The sequence below is a fragment of the Saccopteryx bilineata genome, chromosome 9, assembly GCF_036850765.1.
Source record: "Saccopteryx bilineata isolate mSacBil1 chromosome 9, mSacBil1_pri_phased_curated, whole genome shotgun sequence".
In the NCBI taxonomy this organism is placed as follows: Eukaryota; Metazoa; Chordata; class Mammalia; order Chiroptera; family Emballonuridae; genus Saccopteryx; species Saccopteryx bilineata.
In genome coordinates this window covers 22,602,108-22,617,574 of record NC_089498.1, presented here as the reverse complement: position 1 = coordinate 22,617,574, position 15,467 = coordinate 22,602,108, and the positions used below count along the sequence as shown (strand labels likewise).

Here is a 15,467-nt window from a genome sequence, read left to right as displayed (position 1 = left end):
TCAATAAAAAAATCTTTAAATAAAAAAAGACATGGTCTGCCTGACCAGGAAGTGGCACAGTAGACAGAGCATCAGCCTGGGACACTGAGGACCCAGGTTCAAAACCCCCAAGGACGCTGGAATGAGCACAGGCTCATGCAGCTTAAGCGTGGGTTTACCACCTTGAAGGCGGAGTCGCCAGCTTAAGCATGGCATCATAGACAAGAGCCCAAGGTCACTGGCTTGAGCAAGGGGTCACTGGCTCAGCTGGAGCCCTGCAGTGAAGTCACATATAAGAAAGCAATAAATGAACAACTAAAGTGCCACAACTATGAGTTGATGCTTCTCATCTCTGTCCCTTCCTGACTGTCTCATGCGCGCTCTCTCTCTCACTAAAAAAAAGAGAAAAAGAAAAAAGTGTGAGAAAATCACAGGGTAAAGGATACTGTCAATTTCAGATTTAAACATCTAAATAATTTTTCAAAGACCTGAAAACAAGGTATATATTTTCTAAACCTGAAAATAAACTTCGGCTCTGGCCAGTTGGCTCAGCAGTAGAGCATGGCCTTGTGTGTTGAAGTTCCAGGTGAAATTCCCAGTCAGGGCACACAGAAGCACTCATCTGCTTCTCTACCGCTCCCCTTTCTCTGTCTCTCACTTTCTCTCTCTTTATGCCCTTCCCACAGCCAAGGCTCAACCTGAGCAAGTTGGCCCTGGGCACTGAAGGTGCTGCCACAGCCTTGCCTCAGGCGCTAAAATGGCTCGGTTTCTAAGCAACAGAGCAGAGGCCACAGATGGACAGAGCTTCACCCAATTGGGGACTTGCCGGCTAGATCCCAGCTGGGCCCATGTGGGAGTCTGTCTGTGCCTCCCTACCTCTCACTTAATAATAAAACAAAAAATAAAATAAACTTCACTGACATCCACTCTACTAGTCACAAATAAATCACAGTAGATTCGTATAGTTCACTCAAGATCCTGACTGCTTTTGGCTCTAGCATAGACCAGTTCCCATATAGCTGAGTAAGTGAATAATTCCTTCACGTTATTTTCATTCGTAGCATCTATTCTGCAGTGTAGCTACTAAGTGCCAGGTGCCGTGCTATGTACTAGGGATGCCACAAATTAGATGGTTCTTGACCTCTGAAAGATCTATGAAAAGTAGACAATCAACAAGTACTAAAACAGAGCTACACATCTTTTGCCTGGGGGTATAGAGAGAAGGAAGCTAGGTTCAGTGGCAGAGAGAGAAAGGATTCCAGGTATAGGAAGAAGTTATAAGAATGAAAGAACATAACTATTAAAGGAACAGCAAAAAGTTCCGTGTATAGAAATAAAAATAATACTAAATGCTAATAATATTGTAAGCTACTTCATTCTTTCTAAAATAATCAATACCATTTTTAAAGCTTTTATCATGGAAAGTTTCTTAAGAAAATACAGAAACCAGCCCTGGCCGGTTGGCTCAGTGGTAGTGTCGGCCTGGCATACGGAAGTCTCGGGTTGATTCCTGGCCAGGGCACACAGGAGAGATACTCATCTGTTTCTCCGCCCTTCCCCCTCTCCTTTCTCTCTGTCTCTCTCTTCACCTCCCTCAGCCAAGGCTCCACTGGAGCAAAGCTGGCCCAGGTGCTGAGGATGGCTCCGTGGCCTCCGCCTCAGGCGCTAGAATGCCTTGGATTGCAGTGGAGCAATGGCCCAGATTGGCAGAGCATCGCCCCCTGGTGGGCATGCTGGGTAGATCCCTGTCCAGCTCAGGTGAGAATCTAACTCACCCCCCCCCAAGCTTCTCACTTTGGAAAAATACAAAAGAAAATACAGAAACCAAGCATTCACTGATAGAGACAAAATATACATTTATAAAACACCACATATATTGGGTACTATCAGAAAAAAAGGCTCTTTCTTGTTACAATAGTTTTCCTTCAATTATTATACAAAAAAATCTAATACCAACAAAATTCAAGAACTCTACAATGTGTCTAATTATTTTCAGATAGTTTCGCCATTCACCTCAAACCAGTATTTTGACTTTATTTTAAAGAAAGTATTAACAAAATTTTCATAAAGTGAGAAAGGAATCAAATCTTTTGTGCAAACTTTTAAAAAGTAGTAAGAAAAATGAACTTCCCTTATTTTTCTTCAGCTTGAAACTGAATAATTTCCCAATAGTGAGGTTTAGTAAATAGTTTCACTAAATTTAGCTGTAAAACACTAGTGGCCTGACCTGTGGTGGCACAGTGGATAAAACTTCAACCTGGAATGCCGAGGTCCCCAGTTCGAAACCCCGGGTTTGCCTGGTCAAGGCACATATGAGAAGCAACTACTACGCTGATGCTTCCTGTTTCTCTCCCCACCTTCTCGCTCTCTCTCCTCTCTCAAAAAAAGTAAAAAAGCCTGACCAGGTGGTGGTACAATGGATAGAGAGTCAGCCTGGGTCGCTGAGGACCAGGTTCAAAACCTTGAGGTCACCAGCTTCAGTGTGGGCTCATCCGGCCTGAGCGTGGGGTCACTGGCTTGAGTATGGGATCATAGACATGACATCATGGTCACTGGCTTGAGCAATGGGGTCTTGGCTGGACCCCCCCCCCCCCGGTCAAGGCGCATAGGAGAAAGCGGTGCTGCAATGAAGAACTGATGCTTCTCACCTCTCTCCCTTCCTGTCTCTCTCTCTCTCAATCTTTCTCACTTTAAAAAAACAAACCACTAGTGGAAATCCTTTTACTTCGAGGTACATTCAATTGTGTGATCATTTACAAGAGTTAGACCTCATAACCAAATACTGTACATCATCACAAATAATATTGGTAGTCTTAATTTTAACTAGAAGCCTTGTAAAACAAGATATGTAAATGTTTCACAGTTACAAAGACTTAAGTTTATACATTTCTGGTATTTACTCTTCCCAGGAATCCATAGTATTAATCTCAAAGCTTTTGAAAAGCGAAGGATGCTTGATACAACACAAATACAGTCAGCCACAACAAACAAGCTGGAGTGAACAAAGCAACTGCTTATCAGGTTACACAGTGACTGTCACACTGTAACAACAGAAAAGGGGATTAAACCTACTTGCCTTTAAAATGTCTTTAAATATTCATAAGGTACAATAGTCAAATATATTTTCTCCATCTTTTAAAAAAATGATTTTTTTCCTTCTTAGTCTTTTTCACTGACATTTATAACTTATTAATATTCTCTCTCCAGTGGTTTGAGTGCCCCACACACACACACACACACAAAAAGAAAAACTTCTAAGTACCTAGCGGTGAAAAAAGCATTTCTTGTTTCAATCATATTATCCTAAACCTTGCCCTTTTATCAAGTGTTAGCTGATGCTGACTCAACAAGTTTGGCAAGTATTTATTTATTTACTTATTTAATTTCTTTTACTTCTGCACTCTTCAAACATTGACGAGATTGTTCTTCTAGTAACTAGAAATCATGCCAAATTAACTGTTTAGTGCTACTCCTTCAGTGAAGCAAAAACCCTTACACCTATTTTCAAGGTAGAAATGACTGCCTTTATTAAACTAAAATTTTCTATACAAAAAGGCAAATGAAAATATCCTAATACTTTTTCTTGCTTTTTATTGATACTGTAATACTTTCCAATATCTATAAGCCAAGAACTATAAGAGCTTAGATAAATCTATGTTTTCATAATTTTTCTTAATTGATTTTAGAAAGAGAGAGAGAGAGGGAGAGAGAGAGAGAGAGAGAGAGAAGGGGGCGAGGAGTAGGACGCATCAACTCACAGTAGTTGCTTCTTGTATGTGCCTTCACCGGGCAAGCCCGGGGTTTTGAACCTGTGACCTAAGTATTCTGCATCACTGCTTTATCTGCTGCTCCACCACAGGTCAGGCATGTTCTCTTCATTTTAAACTTGCTTGCTACTTTAAAAAGAAACTGAATGAAAAGTAACAAAGAGATTGAAAAAAAAGCCAAAATCAAGAAAAGAAAACAATTCATAAAGCAAATGAAGACGGAATCACAAACACCAAAGACAGCTAAACAGATTTCTGGAGTTTGAAGAAAAGTTAAGTTTTCGATTTTCTCAAGCTAAATCCAAACAATGTAAAATTTTTTATATCAATCCCTCTGTACACATAAAATTTTTAGATCTTCATCAAATACAAAAGGAAGCATTTCAAAACTGTTTGGGTAAGTAGTTTCTCAATTCAATTTTTTTAAGTAAAATATTTGGAAAATACTTGTTCAACTTTTTCAGTTTTTATAAATCATAAACACCTGGGTTTTTGTTTCTGTATGCCATTGATTTCAAGACTACTTTTAAAAATAAATAATGGAATGAAGTACCACCAAGGCTTTCCTGACAATTTTTGTACTCAAGTTTCACTCTAAAATTTACCCTCAAATCTAGAACTACTGTCAATGAAACAGAGGAAAGAACAAACTGTTCCCAAAAGAAAATGAATTGAGATTTCCTAAACAGTAATTTCAAGTATAATCCCAACAACTTGAGACAAAGCAGACATTCAAGTCTGTTTGTTCAGATCAACAGTGCACTAAACAGCACTTTGCTTATAATTTGTAAGGCAAAAGACACTTTCTCCAATTGAATGCAAACCATTAGTAAGTAGTTTCAAACGACATTTAAATACCAGTACATTGTGCCATAAAATGAACTGAGTTAACACTTAGTTAATAGCTCTTCCCAAACCTTATTTTAAACATTTAACTCAGAGATGGAACATTTCAGTAGCAACTACCAAGAGGTATTTAGTAAATGAGTGAGCATTCCACAGATGTTTAGTGTTTGACAGTTCCTTTAAACCAGAAAAGAAACTCCAAAAGTTTAGAGTAAATACAAAATAGAAACATATATTTTTGAAAAGTCTCCTTAAAAGAATAAAACAGTAAAAACAAACAAGAACACTGACTATTTACAATTAAAGCATTCAATCTTCTAATGAGACACCATACGACCATCACAGGAATGTATCTCCCTGATAACCTGATAAGACAAATGCATTTGTACATGAATTGGAAATAAAAATATTTGATCCAGTTCAAGTTATAAATTTTAGTTTCAGCAGTCACTAGGCTGTAATCTCTAAGAAGTTATTTCTCTTTTTCAAATGCAAAACCCAGACTAAGATGAAATAGAGGTGATTTAGTCAAACTTACCTAACTTGAAATGTACGAAGTCATCAGTGAAATGCTCTTTATTCAAGCATGCTATACTGCAAACATACGTTAAGAGTAAAATAAAAGTGAGATTATGAGTACCTGAAGTGTCTGTATTTTTAAACCAAAAGTTAAGATGTATATAGTCTGACAAATATTACCAGAAATGGAGAAAATGAATATTTAAAATCCAACTATCCCCAGAAAAATCCAATACATAAAGTCAATACAAGTATTTTTTTAGAATCAGTCAGCAAAGATCACTACTGTACAAAACACCTGAAAGTTCAGATCACTAAGAAATCTTCATTCACCCCTCTTCAGTTAACTAATCCCTACAGCAGCCAAAAAAAAGGTTACTTGCTTTTCCACCCACATCAGATTAAGATTCTTCCTCCAGGGCAGATTTCCATCCCCAAGGATATGTAACACCAAGAAAAGTACGTTTAAGTGTCAATAGGTTCCAAAAAACTAAGTATTCAGCACAGGAAGGGAACCCACAAATAAGAAAACACTTGACAGCCTACTCCCTACCGACGCCCCAAAGCCACTTAGTCACCTTTATAAACATTTACGGCTCAACTACACTCTTGACCGAATGTTTCAACGGATCTTCTACACCAAACCCTAACAGGGAAACGTAACCAAACGTCCCGACACTTTCAGTCTGGAAGATCGGGAGAATTATTAGAAGCTGACGTCCGCAGCGTCAGAAGTTTGAGAGAAGGGTAAGCAGTGTACCCGAAGGTGAGTTAAAAAAAATTTTAAAAAAACCCTGAAAATTGGGAAAGAAGTTGGTCGGAAGATAAGAAGGAAGCGAAGCCGATGTCCGCTTCTGAGAGGACGGCATTGCAGGTGCAGACAGCGATTGACTTAGCATTTGGAAATGCCGAAGAGTTCTACAAAAGACCTGACCCGGGGTACAAGATGCAAGAATGTTGATACGTGGCTCCCTCAATGAGCCCTCAAAGAAGGATCGCAGTCTGAGAAAGTCAATGGGTCCAAGGAGGCCGGCACCGGCCGGGCAACGCCACAGCACGGAACGCGGTCGCGTGCGCGGAGCCTCTGGGTCCGAGGCCTCAGGGACCGCCAGCAAGAAGTCGGAGCAGCCCCTGGGGCTCCGGGCCCCTCCTGGCCCAGCCTCAGTCCTCTCTTTTCACCTCCCACAGCCGGGGACCGTACCCCTGGGAAGCTTCTGTCCAAGCGCTCCCGGCAGGCGTGAGGCAAAAGAAGCAGTATGCTCTTAGCGCTGAGAGTGACACTCACCGGCCCGAAACCTCGAATGAAACCAGCAGCTCCGGGGGCGGCGGCAGCAGTGGCAGCAGGAACCGAACATCCAAAATGGCGGCTCCCTCGGCCACACCACCACTACTGCAGGCGGAGGGATCCTTAGGAGGAAGGGAGTTTTTAACTAAGTTCACACGCTATGGCAAAAACTTCAGTCCTTGTCTTCCCCTCCTTCTCGAATCTGCGTCCTCTGACTGGAACTTTACGTGCCTCCCCTCTCCTATTATCCAAGAACACTCGTACCCTGCCGAGGACTATTTGCCAAGGAGGAGGTGACTGCTCCTGGCAGAGCGACGCAAAGCGTAGCAAGGGTCAGGGCTGTCACTGATGACGCGAGACGCTGCTGCCGAGTCACCGCTGCGAAGAGTCTGAGCGAGAAGAATCCGGCTGACCCTGGAGCCGACGGACATTGGTTCCGCTTGAGGGGAGGGCTGGGCTACCAGGAAGCGACCCGACCACCTGAAGAGGGCGGGGCTATGAAGGTAACCGAGGAAGTGAAAGAGGCGAAGCAGGTCGGAGGCGAGAACATTGAACAGGTCTAAGCCGGTCCTAACCCGCGAGAATCCCAAACTCTTTCCTGTCACATTTGAGACCTTGGCTTTCTCAGGTTAAAGTCAGGAACGTGCTCCAAGTGGTCTTGGATGCTATGGTTTTCTGGTATTTTTGCAAGACCACTATCATCACAAAATTACCTGCACTGGACAAGTAATTTAAACTCTTAGGACCTCAGTTTCCTCGTATATAAAAATAGAGGATTTGGACTTGTGAAAGTTAAAATCCTCTCAGAATGGGCATTTCTGACTGACTCCATTAATTAATGTCCTGAACCAAAGACAGTCTAACCAGGCAGTTCCTGGCTTGATAAATAATTACTAACACCTGATACCGAGTATTTTCCATGTGAACGTAAAGAGGACCATGATATCTTGGCCCATTAAAATGAAAGGTGGCCCATTAAAAGGAAAGGTGACCCACCTAAACTAAAATCCTTCAGATGTATTGGTAATTAAATACCCCCCAAAGTAAATAAAGCACAAAACCCAGTTAGATGCCAAACAAAACTGAACCAACCACATATCCTGAGGTTAGGACCTGTCAATAGAACAGAGGTTGCACCTTTTTCCTTAGCCATTCACATGCAGAGATGTCAAAAGATTTTACAAAAATTGAACTGAGAGGGCCCATGTGTACAATTTTATTTTGTTCTTGAACTTACCAGGGCATGCCAAGTGGCTGGAATAAAACGAGGTCAAGAGCATAATAATAGTAATTATCTTTTATTATTAAGTATCTATATCACACACTGTTTATAAAAGCATTTTCATATACATAATCTAATTTGACCTCCCAAAAATCTGAATCAGACTAGATAAGCATATATAACTTAGTTTTACAAATAAGACGAAGGCTCAGAAAAACAAATGCTGAAAGACCCTCCAAGGAGTTCCACTTTGCAAATTACAAAAGGGTGCACACCCACCACTCCCACCACCACAGGCAGCGTGGAATTAAACAAGGGCAATGGTAGGGGAGCAGAATGCTTATGAAATCCAGTCACCTTATACCCCGTCCATGCACTACTATACAGTGCAGCCGGGGATCACAAGGATAATAAATATGCACAGTTGTGCAACTGGGACCAGGAGCCTCCTCCCATCCCGCCTAGGAGGATTCAAACAACCACGACTGAAAAATAGTTGGGAATAAAAATGTTATGTCGAGCCCTGGCTGGATGGCTCAGTTCGTTGGAGCATCGTCCTGATATGCAAAGAATGCTGGGTAGATCCCCAGTCAGGGCACAGACAGAAACAAATCCATCTCTCTCTCTCTCTCTCTCTCTCTCTCTCTTTCTCTCTCTCCCTCTCTCTCCCTCTTTTCCTCTTCCTTTCTTCCTCTCACCCTCCCATCCTTTCTCTCCAAAATAAATTAAATTGTTTTTTAAAATTTTGGGGGGGCCTGACCAGGCGGTGGCGCAGTAGATAGAGCATCGGACTGCGATGCAGAGGACCAGGGTTCGGGACCCCGAGGTCGCCAGCTTGAGTGCGGGCTCATCTGCTTTGAGGAAAAACCCACCAGCCTGAACCCAGGGTCGCTGGCTCCATCAAAGGGTTACTCAGTCTGCTGAGGGCACGCGGTCAAGGCACGTATGAGAAAGCAATCAATGAACAACTAAGGTGTTGCAACGCGCAATGAAAAACTAATGATTGATGCTTCTCATCTCTCTTCATTCCTGTTTGTCCCTGTCTATCCCTCTCTCTGACACACTCTCTGTCTCTGTAAAAATTTATTTAATTAATTAATTAATAATTAATTTTAAAAAATTAAAAAAAATTTTGGCCTGACCAGGCGGTGGCACAGTGAATAGAGCATTGGACTGGGATGTGGAGGACCCAGGTTTGAGACCCCAAGGTCGCCAGCTTGAGCGTGGGCTCATCTGGTTTGAGCAAAGTTCACCAGCTTGGACCCAAGGTCTCTGGCTAAAGCAAGGAGTCACTCATTCTGCTGTAGCCCCATGGTCAAGGCATATATGAGAAAGCAATCAATGAACAACTAAGGTGTCACAACAAAAAACTAACAATTGGGCCCTGGCCAGTTGGCTCAGTGGTAGAGCGTCGGCCTGGCGTGCAGGAGTCCCGGGTTCAATTCCAGCCAGGGCACACAGGAGAAGCGCCCATCTGCTTCTCCACCCCTCCCCCTCTCCTTCCTCTCTGTCTCTCTCTTCCCCTCCCGCAGCCGAGGCTCCATTGGAGCAAAGTTGGCCCGGGCACTGAGGATGGCTCTGTGGCCTCTACCTCAGGCACTAGAATGGCTCAGGTTACAACAGAGCAACGCCCCAGATGGGCTTGCTGGGTAGATCCTGGTAGGGTGCATGTGGGAATCTGTCTCTCTACCTCCCTGCTTCTCACTTCAGAAAAATAAAAAATAAAATAAAAAGAGTCAACCTGGAATGCTGAGGTCACTGATTTGAAACCCTGGGCTTGCCTGGTCAAGGCATATATGGGAGTTGATGCTTCCTGCTTCTCCCCTCTTCTCTCTCTTTCTCTTTCCTCTCTCTAAAATGAATAAATAAAATCTAAATATATACATATATGTATATATATATATATATATTTTTTTTTTTTTTTGTATTTTTCCAAAGCTGGAAACAGGGAGGCAGTCAGACTCCCGCATGCGCCTGACCGGGATCCACCCGGCATGCCCACCAGGGGGCGATGCTCTGCCCATCTGAGGCATTGCTCTGCTGCAACCAGAGCCATTCCAGCGCCTGAGGCAGAGGCCACAGAGCCATCCTCAGCGCCCGGGCCAACTTTGCTCCAATGGAGCCTTGGCTGCAGGAGGGGAAGAGAGAGACAGAGAGGAAGGAGAGGGGGAGGGGTGGAGAAGCAGATGGGTGCTTCTCCTGTGTGCCCTGGCCGGAAATCGAACCCGGGATTCCTGCATAAAAATATATATGTTTAAAAAAAAAAAGTTTATGCCTGACCTGTGGTGGCGCAGTGGATAAAGAGTCGACTTGGAAATGCTGAGGTCACCGGTTCAAAACCCTGGGCTTGCCTGGTCAAGGCACATATGGAAGTTGATGCTTCCAGCTCCTCCCTCTTTCTCTCTCTCTCTCCCTCCTCTCTAAAATGAATAAATAAAAATTAAAAAAAAAAAAAAGTTTAAAAATGTTATGTTGTTGATGATATGTACTATGTACTCAGGCCTAAGTTGGTTGAGTCTGTACTGAATATGTACAAACACTTTTTGCCATCAGTCCCTAAACTATACAGTATGACAACTAGTTATATAGTCTTTACATTGTATTAGGCATTACAAGTAATCTAGAGATGATTTAAAGCACATGGAAAGATATGCACAGGTTATAGGCAATTTCAATGCTTTTTTATATAAGGGAAGTTAGCATCCTTGGATTTTTGTATCCACGGGGTCCTGGAACCAGTGCCCCACAGATACTGAGTGCTGACTGTAGTCATTAAAACTAGAAGACCATAATTATGTGTTGACATGAATTCCTCTGAGGTATAGCTATGCATGAACATGTGCCAAAGTACTATAGTTTACGGATCCCATAAAAGTAAGGAATTTGCAGGTTGCAAAGCTGTTAGCTAAAGTATTCCATTTTCAATGTCACAAAAATTTGCTCAGAGTTTGAATTTAGATGTCTGTCATTAAGAACAACAAAAGAAAAGTTAAGCCATCTTATTGAGCCATCTTATAAGAGGAAGAAGGCTGACCAGTCAATGGCACAGTGGATAGAGTGTCGGCCTGGGAGGCTGAGGACTCAAGTTCAAGACCCCAAGGTCGCTGGTTTGAAAACAGGCTCACCAGCTTGAGCTTGAGCATGAGTGTGGGATCATGGATATGAGCCCAACATCGCTGGCTTTAGTCTAAGGTTGCTGGCTTGAACCCAAGGTTGTTGGCTTGAGCAAGGGGTCACTGGCTCAGCTGGAGCCCCTTGGTCAAGGCACATATGGGAAAGCAATCAATGAACAACTAAGGTGCTGCAACTTTGAGTTGATGCTTCTCATCTCTCTCCCTTCCTGTCTGTCTGTCTCTGTCCCTCTCCAGAACACATGCTAAAGAAAAAAGAAAGAGGTGTTTTTCTACCATGCCAAATGGCAGACATTATAAAATATAAACCCTCTTCATGTATTTTTAAATTTATATTTATCTTTATAATGATCAAACCCCTCCTTCAATGCAACTGAAACTAAAAGCAATAGACTCAACATATAGCATAGTCATCATTATCCTGGGATCTTTGGTTTCTTTGGCTAGCAACTGAAGTTTGAGAATACTCCCCACCTACTCAAACATAATCCCTAATTTCAGATAAATAAATTACAGCACATCAATGAAATGGAATACTATGCGGCCAATAAATATGAAGCTATAGCTCTAATTTTATCGTGGTCTAACAGAATTTTTAAAAACATTTTAGAAAATGGTATCGTAAAATGGCTTGTAAAAAAGTATATACTGTATATACATAGGGAAAATGTTGAAAAATAAAACTAAAATGTAAAAATGTTTATCTTGGATAGTGGAATTTATAGGATTTTCACTTTATTTCTGCAAGAAGCATACTGTATTTTTATTTGAAAAAAAGAGACTTTTATGTTTTGAAACATCTCCTTATGAGATAATGCAGTTTTATGGATCCAAATGCTAAAGGAGATTTTTGGTTTTTAAACAGTGACAGCCTAGGCCCTGGCCGGTTGGCTCAGTAGTAGAGCGTCAGCTTGGCGTGCGGAAGTCCCGGGTTCGATTCCCGGCCAAGGCACACAGGAGAAGCACCCATCTGCTTCTCCACCCCTCCCCCTCTCCTTCCTCTCTGTCTCTCTCTTCCCCTCCCTCAGCCAGGGCTCCATTGGAGCAAAGTTGGCCCGGGCGCTGGAGATGGCTCCATGGCCTTTGCCTCAGGTGCTAGAATGGCTCTGGTTGCAACAGAGCAATGCCCCGGATGGGCAGAGCATCGCCCCCTGGTGGGCATGCCGGGTGGATCCTGGTCAGGCGCATGCAGGAGTCTGTTTGTCTGCCTCCCCGTTTCCAGCTTCGGAAAAATACAAAAAAGAAAAAAGAAAAAAACAGTGACAGCCTAAAGAAACAAAAATAAATAAAAAAATAAAAATAAATAGCCAGCAACAGCCTGAAAGGGTTAAACAAATTTCTAGAAAGAGATAATGGCTGGGAGGAAGAAAATAATTATTTTAATGGTTTTGTTTATTATTGATAACTTGCATGTTTCAATTTAACAAATAACAACCACAAACAACAAAAACAAAACTTTATTTTATGGCCAGGAGGCAGACCACTTGAATGCCTGCCCTGGCTGGGTTTAACTCACTTTGTGTCCTGAGTAAGGTGCTTACCATATCTAGGCCTATTTCCTCAGCTTGCCAAAACTTATTTATGACTAGCCCTATTCCAAAATGGAGTCAAAGTGGCTCATTATGCAGAGGGACCAAATGTGTGAAAACACTCTGAAAATCATCAAGTGTCATGAGAACATAAAATTTTTTGTGCCACCGCACAATTCAACTAAAGTATTTATTGATTGCCCACAACAAGTAACAATAGTTAGTGCATTGTGTTTTACAATTTACAAAAGCATTTTCACATACGTTGATTCATTTGCTTCTCACTTACCATGAGCTTGTAAAGTAAACTATATAGGCATTATAGCACAGTAGTTAAAAGTGTTGGTTTCTGGTGCTCGATTTTCTGGGTTTAACACTCTGCTCTTCTTCTCTTTATTGTGTGACCTGCAGCGAGTTACTTAAAATCTCTGAGCAGCCCTGGCCGGTTGGCTCAGCGGTAGAGCGTCGGCCTGGCGTGCGGGGGACCTGGGTTCGATTCCCGGCCAGGGCACATAGGAGACGCGCCCATTTGCTTCTCCACCCCCTCCCTCCTTCTTCTCTGTCTCTCTCTTCCCCTCCCACAGCCAAGGCTCCATTGGAGCAAGGATGGCCCGGGCGCTAGAGTGGCTCTGGTCTCGGCAGAGCGACGCCCCGGAGGGGCAGAGCATCGCCCCCTGGTGGGAAGAGCGTTGCCCCTGGTGGGCACATGCGGGAGTCTGTCTGACTGTCTCTCCTCGTTTCCAGCTTCAGAAAAATACAAAAAAAAAAATCTCTGAGCATTTCTGAACCTCAGTGTACCCATCTGTAAAATGGACCTAATAGTAGTTTTGGCATCTTAAGGCTGGTGTTATAATTAAATGAGCTGATAGACTTAAACTACTTAAACAGCAATTGGCACATAGTAAGGGCTCTCTTTAGGATTAGCTCTCTTCAGAATAAATATTATCATCCCTACTTTAGAAATGAAGAAACAGAAGCTCAGAGAAATGAAATGATCTGTCATACCTACATATAGCAGAGACCAGACTCCAATCTAGACTTTTCAACTCTGAATTTATCTTTTGTCCCATACACTAATCATTCAACGAACGTGCCACCTTTCCAGTATACAACACTGTTCTGGGTGTGCAGAATCTGTAATAGACATTTCAAAGACATTTTCCCTAACCTCAAAATAATAAAAATCTTGCAACACCTTAGTTGTTTATTGATTGCTTTCTCATATGTGCCTTGACCGCAGGCCTTCAGCAGACCGAGTAACCCCTTGCTTGAGCCAGCGACCTTGAGTCCAAGCTGGTGAGCTTTGCTCAAGCCAGTTGAGCCTGCGCTCAAGCCGGCGACCTCGGGGTCTCAAACCTGGGTCCTCCACATCCCAGTCCGACGCTCTATCCACTGCGCCACTGCCTGGTCAGGCAAAATAATAATAATCTCATTGAAGGAAACTAAATTAAAGAAAAACAACTCCTCAAATACAAAAAAATCAGTGATATTATTACTCAGTAGATAAATCCTAGTTCCAAAAAAAAAGAAGCAGAAAGGTGAGAGATTGCTAGGAGTCAGAGCAGTGAGAGAGAGAGGTTTTTGGAAGACATGACATGCAGTTGGACTCTGTGGTGCTGGGGGTGGAAGAGGACCCTCTCTCTTCAGTGGGGTTCTTAAGTTGCTCAGTATCACCAGCTGAAGCCATATGACCTTTACAGCAGATGAGGAAAAAAGCCCTCTCTGAAGAAATGTGGCCAATGTCTTTCACAGGGAACTCTTCCTACTCTCCATGTGCCAGAAACCTCAGCCAAGAAAGGAGAGTGAACAGGGGACACAACCCTGTAGGAAATACAGGGACGTGAGTCAAAGAGGCATTTCTACTGGCCTGTTTTGTTATGGTTTGAGTCAACCGAATCTCCAAATGAGCCTGAAGGCCAGAGAGAAATTAATCCCTCTGTTGTTAATGTAATGCTCTCTCACACACACAAAAAAAAGTTTTTTACAATTCTTTTAAGCATGGTGCTTAATCACAGTTTATCCTGGCCTAAGGAAAGGGTTTAGGAATTAATCCTGAAGTTATGACAAAAGCCAGAAGTGAAGTAAAAATTAAAATTCCATACACTCTTTGACCTCCTACCAAGGACATTAGGAAATCTAAATACACAGTCCTTCAAACTAAAGACCAAAGCCCAGAGGCTACCAGTCTCAGCTAAGTGTTTTGTTTTGTTTTTTGCTATAGAGATATTTTTAAGAAGACATCCCTGAGATGTTTTATGTCATATTTATGTTGTATTTTCCTTTTTGTAGAATAATTATACTTGATTTGCAAATGAGTCTGTATTATGTTGGTACTTTTGGAGCGGAACATCTCACCAGATAGGAGATTGCAACCAAGTCAAACCCCAACTGGAAAGAATAGTGCCATGCTCCCATTTAGGGAAGATGAAACTGAGACCGCTGCAGAAAATGCATCACCCAGAAACAGAGCAGGGCTTCTGACTTGCTGTACTTTAATTTCTTTAGTATGGACACTATTGTTTACCTAGAAGAATCCACAGTAAATTGGTTTTGCTCTCCTTTACGTGCAGAACCCATTCTTGTTTCTTTAAGATCCGTCAGTCCCCCAAGCTTCTTTAAAATTAGCTCTGGAAGTCCAGAAAGGGTTGGGACATCTTAGTCACTGGGGCAGCCAATTCCTGGCACACAATTAAGGGAACACCAAACTGCTTCTCCACCAAGTCCCTCACACATGCCAGCGGATGGGCTAGGATGCCACCAGGTGCCAGGGTGAGGCGTTTACTCTAGAAGAGAGGCAGCCAGCTTGCTGTGTGGGTCAGTCCCTGCCCTTGGATTTCAAAGATCCTTCTAACTCCATATTCTTTGAATAAACTTTTTTTATATATATAAGGGGAAGAAAATCCCAGAATGAAGCGTTCAAGACAGAATTGATTTATTTTTTTTTAAAGAGAGAAATTGGTATACAGGTACCACTTTTTCACATGCAAAAGGGCAATATAAACTCTCCTGGACACATAAAAGAGAATTCTGAAATAAAGATTGTGCACAACCAATAACTGCATTTAAAAATTAATTTGGCATTTTTATTTTCTTTTTAGAGATGATGTTTGTTCTTATTTATTTGTTCCTCTTAGAAAATCTCATTCTGACTGGACTCAGACGTAGTAGTAAAAGCTGTCAGAGGACAGC

The 15,467-nt window shown here is 42.3% G+C and overlaps 1 protein-coding gene across 3 annotated transcripts in view; it reads right to left on the bottom strand.

Moving 5' to 3' along the window:
• The window catches only part of AP1G1 (adaptor related protein complex 1 subunit gamma 1), a 94,662-nt gene extending 87,927 nt beyond the window's left edge, over nucleotides 1-6,735 (bottom strand). The window contains exons 1-3 of one of the 3 annotated variants that reach the window (XM_066242071.1): nucleotides 6,397-6,734; nucleotides 5,131-5,186; nucleotides 3,738-3,888 (exon numbers count right to left, since the gene is read on the bottom strand). The gene's annotated coding sequence lies outside the window, so the exon portion shown is untranslated. Of the gene's footprint in view, nucleotides 1-3,737; nucleotides 3,889-5,130; nucleotides 5,187-6,396 lie in introns of all 3 variants that reach the window. The other 2 variants (XM_066242072.1, XM_066242070.1) reach the window with 2 other exon arrangements.
• Between the last annotated feature and the right edge of the window lie 8,732 nt (nucleotides 6,736-15,467).